The sequence below is a fragment of the Chaetodon trifascialis genome, chromosome 16 (genome assembly GCF_039877785.1).
Source record: "Chaetodon trifascialis isolate fChaTrf1 chromosome 16, fChaTrf1.hap1, whole genome shotgun sequence".
Taxonomy (NCBI): domain Eukaryota; kingdom Metazoa; phylum Chordata; class Actinopteri; order Chaetodontiformes; family Chaetodontidae; genus Chaetodon; species Chaetodon trifascialis.
The window spans coordinates 16,219,623-16,227,063 of NC_092071.1; positions in this window are offsets into that span (position 1 = coordinate 16,219,623).

Below are 7,441 nucleotides of genomic sequence, written 5' to 3' on the forward strand. Positions count from 1 at the left end.
TTCATGTGGCAGTTTATTTAACATGTGACAAAGGCATGGTGAAATCAAAGGAGTGTTAACACTAGTTTAATGTTGGCTGCTGACACTTACTTATGCAGCAATTCACAGTTGCAGCACTGAGGGGTCTAATACACATTGTAGCTCCATATCACATCAGAACAGACATCAGAAATGTTGTAATGTGTTGAGACAACAGAGCTTTTGTTTCCAAGACTGATGGTGACGGCCAGCTGACATCCACTGACTGCAACGTGTGTTCTGCTCAGACCTGCCAGATTTAAGGAAAAGATCTCTCACTACAAGATAACTGATGTTAGGGGTGTTAATATTTATTAATCTAGAATAAAACAAAGTAATGTTAGATATGACCTCATTTAAACTTTTTACAATTCAACATAATTATAAATTCAGTCTTGGATTGCACTAATTTAGTAGAATTCTCCCATTAAAACATGGGTTTGAAAAGGCCCTGCATGCGTTTCCGGGGTTTGATTATGTCGCAAAAGAAGATCTAATCTAAACTGAATCTAATCTACTCCTCTGATCTCATTCATATTATGTTTAAAGATTAAAATTGTATTATTAATGTTTCCTTTTGAATTAAAAAACTGTCTTCATAAAATGAATGAATGTTATACTGAACTTTTAACGTTCGCCCTTCAGCTGTAAATAATGATGCTGTGCACCCCCTGTGACCCCCCTCACCCATTTTACATTTTGAGTTCTCATGTCAACATGTGAAGAAAAAAATCTTTTGTTTTTGTTGTATGTTATGTCTAACAGAATTGTAGCTTCATATACAGCTTTGAAACATTAGCATCATGCAGCTGTATGAAGGATTTCTTTCCAAAGCTGCACAGGAGAAACGAGGCCTGCCAGCCTGCAGCTGGTGAGAAAAAAAATCATGATGCAACAGAAACAGAAGTAGAAAACAATGTTGTTGTTTTTGAAACTTGATGATGAAGGTGACATGTTTTTCTTCATGGTTTACTCCAGAGAATGCAGGTTTTAATTATCCCCGATGGCTTAACACACTCAGAAAGATGCTGCAGTGTTGTACAATGTAAATATTTGAATTATTAATGTGTTATTAATGACTGTCCTCCAAAGAATTAGTCACTGAGATCATTATTAGATGTGAGAGCCTGTAAACAATGATGACATTGTACAAGCCTGTGGAGATGTATAGATTGCATCATTTTTGGATATTAACAAACAATATCCTTCGTTTATTTTCCACTAAGTCAGAAAATAGTAAAAAATCAACAGTCTGTCAATCATGTCACTCACACAGATGGAGGAGCTGTCCAGTGTGCTGGTCAGAACAAACAAAAGACTGGAGCCACAGGTTTGTTTAAAGAAGACTCAGGTGCAGCTGACATGTTACAGGACGCACACAACCTTTTAGATAAGAGATAAGATAAGACTTTATTGATCCCACAAATTCAGTCGTTACAGCCAGCGAGTATTACAAAAAGCAAAAACAGTGGCACAAAAAGGTCAAGATATTAAAAAAAAGTGTACAGGATAAAGAATAGAAAGACAACTATGTATATTTACATGTGCACAGATTATAAAAAATACTAAATGCCATAAAAATCCTGCTGCCATACAAAGTGCTATTGCCGATACTCTTTGAAAATCTAGAAATTGCACCAGATGAAATGGATGATAATGTGCTTCAGTCAGTCTAGTGAAGAGAGCGAGCATCACTTTCAGGCTGTTGGTCCAGCGGGGTTGAGAATTGTATCTGTACTTCAGAAATTTCAGTAAGATGTGATGTAAACATTCATGTTCCCCAGACGATGAAACCTAATTGTTTTGGTCATAGTCCAACTTCATCTAGTGCCACAAACAGATCAAAATTCCCATTTGCCCAACAAACGTGGAGCTGAAAAAGGCCACTGTGCACAGGATAAACCGGTTCTGGTTTCGGCCACAGCATTGTTTTTCCTCTGGCACTACCCGCAGGCCAACTGAAATGTACATTATCATCAACACATTTTCATCATAGTCAGTGTCCAATTATTTTTGCAATTGACATTTACGGCTGAGCCTGCAGCAGGCTGCTGGGGGAGAAAAGTCATTATGGGAATTACTTTATTGTCTGACATGTAATTTCAATCGTGGTCATATCCAATCTTAAGGTAATGATAGAGAAATGGTGGAAAACTAATTGAAACAGAAAATAGAGCGGCTGGAGATCTGTGCCTGAAATGGTGTTTCCAGACCTGTACACATACATAGTGTATTTGTATATAATGTTCGGTTAGAAATTTGCTGTGCAGTATAGACTGTAGTGGAAATACTACTATACTGTATGAATGCAATACAGTGGTTTGACTGAACAATGTGAAATATCAAGAAAAACAGGTATATAATATATTATTATGCTACTGTAATTGCAGACAAAAGTAATTATTCAGTGACTGTAGTAGCACAAAGCTTCTCAAACTCTTCTTCAAAGAAACTGCAACCAGAGCTCTGACTGGTTGTGGTGGTGATGATGTCAAGACACAGACTACTTATAAACAGGACATGATGGACACGTTGATTCATTCCTCAGATTTGTTGACCAAAACTTTGTTGAAATGAAGGCAGACCAAACAAGTCGCATGCACAGTGAGTAATGTGTGTCACTGTACAAATAATCTGTTTATCATGAGTTTAACTGCATGGATTCTATGTAGTTCTGAAATATTCTTAGTCATTGTGATGCTGTCTAATTTCTGTATGTTTGTATACATGTTTTTTTTTAAAATATTTTTAACCTCTGAAAATTGTTTCAGGCTTAAAGATGTTCATAATGTGCATTAAGGATCAGTCAGATGTGTTTGTGTGCTGTGCCTTTGCAGACCCTCCATGAAGCTGCAGCCATGAACAACACCACAGAAGTCTCAGAGGCGATGTTGTTTCAGAGACCTGTCAAGGTTCTGCTGTTGACACTGCCATGTCTTCTCTTCTTGTACATTAATGGCATCATGCTGTTTGCCTTGCTGAGGAGGCCTCTCCTCCTGGAGTCCACTCGTTACATCCTTTTTGGTCATTTGCTCCTCACTGAGTCTCTGCAGCTTGTCGCGTCTGTGCTGATGTACTTCTTTGCTTTGACCATGGTCAGAATGATCAGCTATGTTTGTATTATTGTCAGACTGCTTGCAGCCGTCACTATTCAAATATCACCCCTCAATCTGGCTGTGATGTCTTTGGAGAGGTATGTCGCCATATGTTTCCCACTGAGGCATGCTGATATCGCCACCAGCAGGAAGGCAGGGGTGGCCATTGCCCTGATGTGGACACTGGCCTCTTTAGACTCGTTCACCCAGCTTTTCCTGCTTGTCAGTCTTGAGAACGCGAGCTTCACTTTGTCAACGTTCTGCTACAAAAACATATTCCGGCTACAAATTTATTCAACTTTAAACAAGGCCTTCACCACTGTGTATTTTGTTTTAGTGAGCATGATTATCATCTATACATACATTGCTATCATGATTACAGCAAAGTCAGCCTCCACTAATGTCCGTAACACCACTAAGGCCCATAAGACAGTGCTGCTCCATCTGCTTCAGTTATGCCTGTGTCTTACCTCCACTCTGTTTAATATGATAAACTCCAGCAGCGTGTGGAACAGAAATCCTGCTCTGGCCATTCACATCCAGTATACCCTCTTTGTAGGTCTCATCATTTTCCCTAAGTGTTTGAGCCCACTCATATACGGCCTCAGAGATCAGACCTTCAAAGCTGCCTTTAAATACTATTTCACCTTTGGCTTCAAAGCCACTCTTAAACCATTTCCTAAGTCTTGATTAATGACATTTATGACTGACAAATACAGTAATTGAGTGGGGTTTTTTTCTGTGTGTGGAAATGCGATCTTATATTTGCAGTAGGCACGTTTGTGATTTACATTGGTATGTGATGAGGTCCATGATAAATCATTCCTGATCAGATTCAGGTCAGAATTAAAATTCTGACTTAAATAATTTTTATTTTTATTTATTTATTGTCTGTTTCTTTCAGATGATTAAATGTACTGTATACCAATTTTAAATAATAGTACAATACAGAGCAATTACTTTCTCACAAAGCTGTAAAGTCTGAAAATTATCCATGTACCATGTGTATTTTTGTGGTGAGATTTCAAGATCTTTGTATTCAGAAGTACATCTTGTATACAAGTCAATTTCAAATTTGTGTTAATGGAGGGCAGTCATCCACCACGTGTGTACAGTAATTATCTGACAGAGATAATCCAATGTTACAAATGACAAATACATTAACTCACAATCACTCTCTGTACATTTTATGCTAATGTATAAATACGTTTATGTCACTCTTTCATAATGATGATCAAATCATGAAGGTGGTGAGGTGTATGGTTTTCTAAGGGACTGACTGGTTCAAGCCACAGTATGTTCTATTCTTCTTTTCATCTACAATTACCTGTTTTTATATTGCACATAGACACAAAATCTATACTTAACCCTAATATGAAATGAATGACTGAGGTGCAGTATGACTGTGTTGTTTTGCAGCATCAATGATAGCACTATGAAAAATATGACAAAAATGTTTTTCTTATTCTCGTAACTTCCTTTAGAATAAGAGAGAAAAAATATTCAAGCATTTTACAATAAACAGTTTGTAAAAAAAAAAAAAGCCCTCTCATTGGTTGACGATTATTCATGTTTCCTTCACATTATTTTTCATCCCAGTATTAACACACACACTTCTTCTAAGTGTGTAATGCAAAGTGCACATCTGAGGCCAACCACAACGTTACCTGGGAAGTAAAACAGTTAAAGACAATAGTTCATGTTTTTAATCTGAAAGTGACACTGACAAGAGAGCGATGTTAGAAGATGAAAGGACTTATTGTAAAAGCATAATGTAAAGTCTGATGCTATGTGGTGAGAGTTCATACTTTCAGCCAGCAGATGTCACTTTTGGTTTGTGAATAGTTCAACAGTACACACTGTGGTTGTAACGGCCACAATTTGTACTTTTAGTATTCAATATCTAAGCGTATGGCAGCTTTTTGGTCTGAAATATGTGAGCACGACACCTGAAGAAGCTTGTATGAGGTTATGAAAAATAGGCATGTTCAGTATTTTGTGATCCTACTGATGAAATTCCTGTCCCCTGCTCTTTCTCACAGTCCAGATGGACACTTGTGTAGGAGAAAGGATAGAGACAGAAAGCATAGAGGGGCCAATTTATGTGGGTAAACAGGGAGGGAGGTGCTGACCTGCAGAATAAAAGAAGCGTCTGAGCGGGAGGTGGACTAATTTAACCGATCTTTACTCGGCCACAATCCTTAAGCGCTCTCAATACCCCTCTGGTCTTCATGAAAGAGCACTTGAAGGATTGAAAAACATTCCAGAGAGAGAAAGTACCTGGTGACAGAGACCAGCTTTAGTTTAGAGCGAGAGCCAAAGGGAGAGGCCGCTATCATGATCACAAAATCCTTCACATCCTCCACCAAGAAGATAGAGTCTATGGAGCTTTGGTTTAATGATGGCAAACTTCATTAACACAGCCTCAGTTTTATTTTTGGTCACACAGGTTATGTGTCAGTCATTCCACTGTGTTGTGGCGTGTCCACAGGCTGCTGTACTCCCACAGAGTGCATCCTGAAGAGATGTCTGAACAAGGGAGGCCACAGGAAGACACAAAGCTTGTCTCTGTTGTTGCTCAGCAATGACACTGACAACACCAACTTTTTTACGAGTCTTTGGAAACTCTACACAGTGGATGCGTGCACAATGTCATGCAAACCTGTGCAGTGGCCTGCAAAAAATACTGTTGTGAAAAAAGCATTTGTTGTGTTTTGAATGTTGTCTTTTGCTGAGACAACAGAGGTCAGAGAGGAACGACGTTAAGTCAGTCATAGTTTCTGTCTTGTTTCTGTCTAGGAATATTCATGAGACATTATAATGAAGTGGAAATTCAATTTCAAAGATTTTGCTGCTGGTGAAAAAAAGATATAATAGTGGGGTTCATCGTGTCTACATCATGTTTAATGGAAAAGTCTACCACTCCAAGAGGTTGTGGAAAAGTCAGTGGGAAACTTTAGAATGTACAAATTTTAATATGGCTGTGATTTTAGAGGAAGCCCCGCGCTTGAATTATACAGCATGTCTGTCTGCACTTCTCTCTCCCTCATCAGAAATTCTTTGTCACAGCAACATATAGCTTTCATGTTGATGCATCACACTCAAGGCAAGATTTTCAGATTGAACTGTAGAACAATGGGAATATTCAATGCGTTCATATTACCCACTTCGACATAGATTCAAGAAAAGATACACTCATGCACACACAAACGTTTGCACCACAGAGCAGCAGATGAACGGGATGGTGGGAGAGTAATTGTATCCCTTGTGGCTCTCGAGAGGACAGCACTGAGACTCAAATTAATGCACTGACCTGGTTAGCTTTCTGTCAGCGGAAGGGGGTGCTGCCCCCCAACCCCCATCCTCATCCCACCCACATTTACTTTGCAAGGATTAACTTGTTGATTATGAGCAGCAATTACATGTCTGCATGTGACAATGTTGAAATTCTCAACAATTCAGTATCACCAGTTAGAGTGTAAATCCATAGAGAAAATTTGATTGTGCAATATTTTTTTAAGGTTTACAAACACAGCAAAACACTAGATGATGAAATTAAAATATGAAATTATTCACTGATAGTATCTGGCATTCAAAACATCTATTACCATAAGCTCATGAATACCACAGACATATTGTACCCCACAGGGATACAGCTGTCATCATGATCTCTATGGCCCAATACCAGGATGAATAGTGTAGACCTTTTTTGCAGACTTTCCAAGTTGTCTGAGCAGGAAACACACAGGTGTAAGTCATAGCATTAATGAAGGCTCAGTTCAAAGTGTCCCAGGAGGACATAATGAACTATCGATGGCCACCACTAACCAAGGCCACTGGGCACAGCCAGTTATTATATTTGTGCTTTTCTTGCAATTGCATGTCGAAATAAATGTATGACCTGCAAAAAAAAAAAAAAAAAATGTGCCCATGAGTAGTCGTGCCATTGTTTGTTGCTGTAGCGCCACCTACAGGCTAAAAGGCTTTTTGAAAACATGGCTCAGAGCTGATGAGGTCATTTTTGATCTAAATGTGGTTACAGTGTCCTGATGTGCTCTAGCAAGAATGACACAATCCTTTCTGCTATTGTATGAAATGAGAATGGTATGGAACACCAGAAAATAGGTGCATTAAGTTTTTTGTAGGGTCGGTCAAAATGGTGAAAAAAATACCTTTTTGCCAAAAAAAATCAAAGTGGTGAAGAACATGAAGTCTATGCAGAAAAGATACATAGTTGGACTCATTTTCCCTGGGGTGGGATCAATGAAGTCTTATCTTATGCAGTCACTGTGGACTAAACCACCTACAGATGGACCCAGTATCCAAGA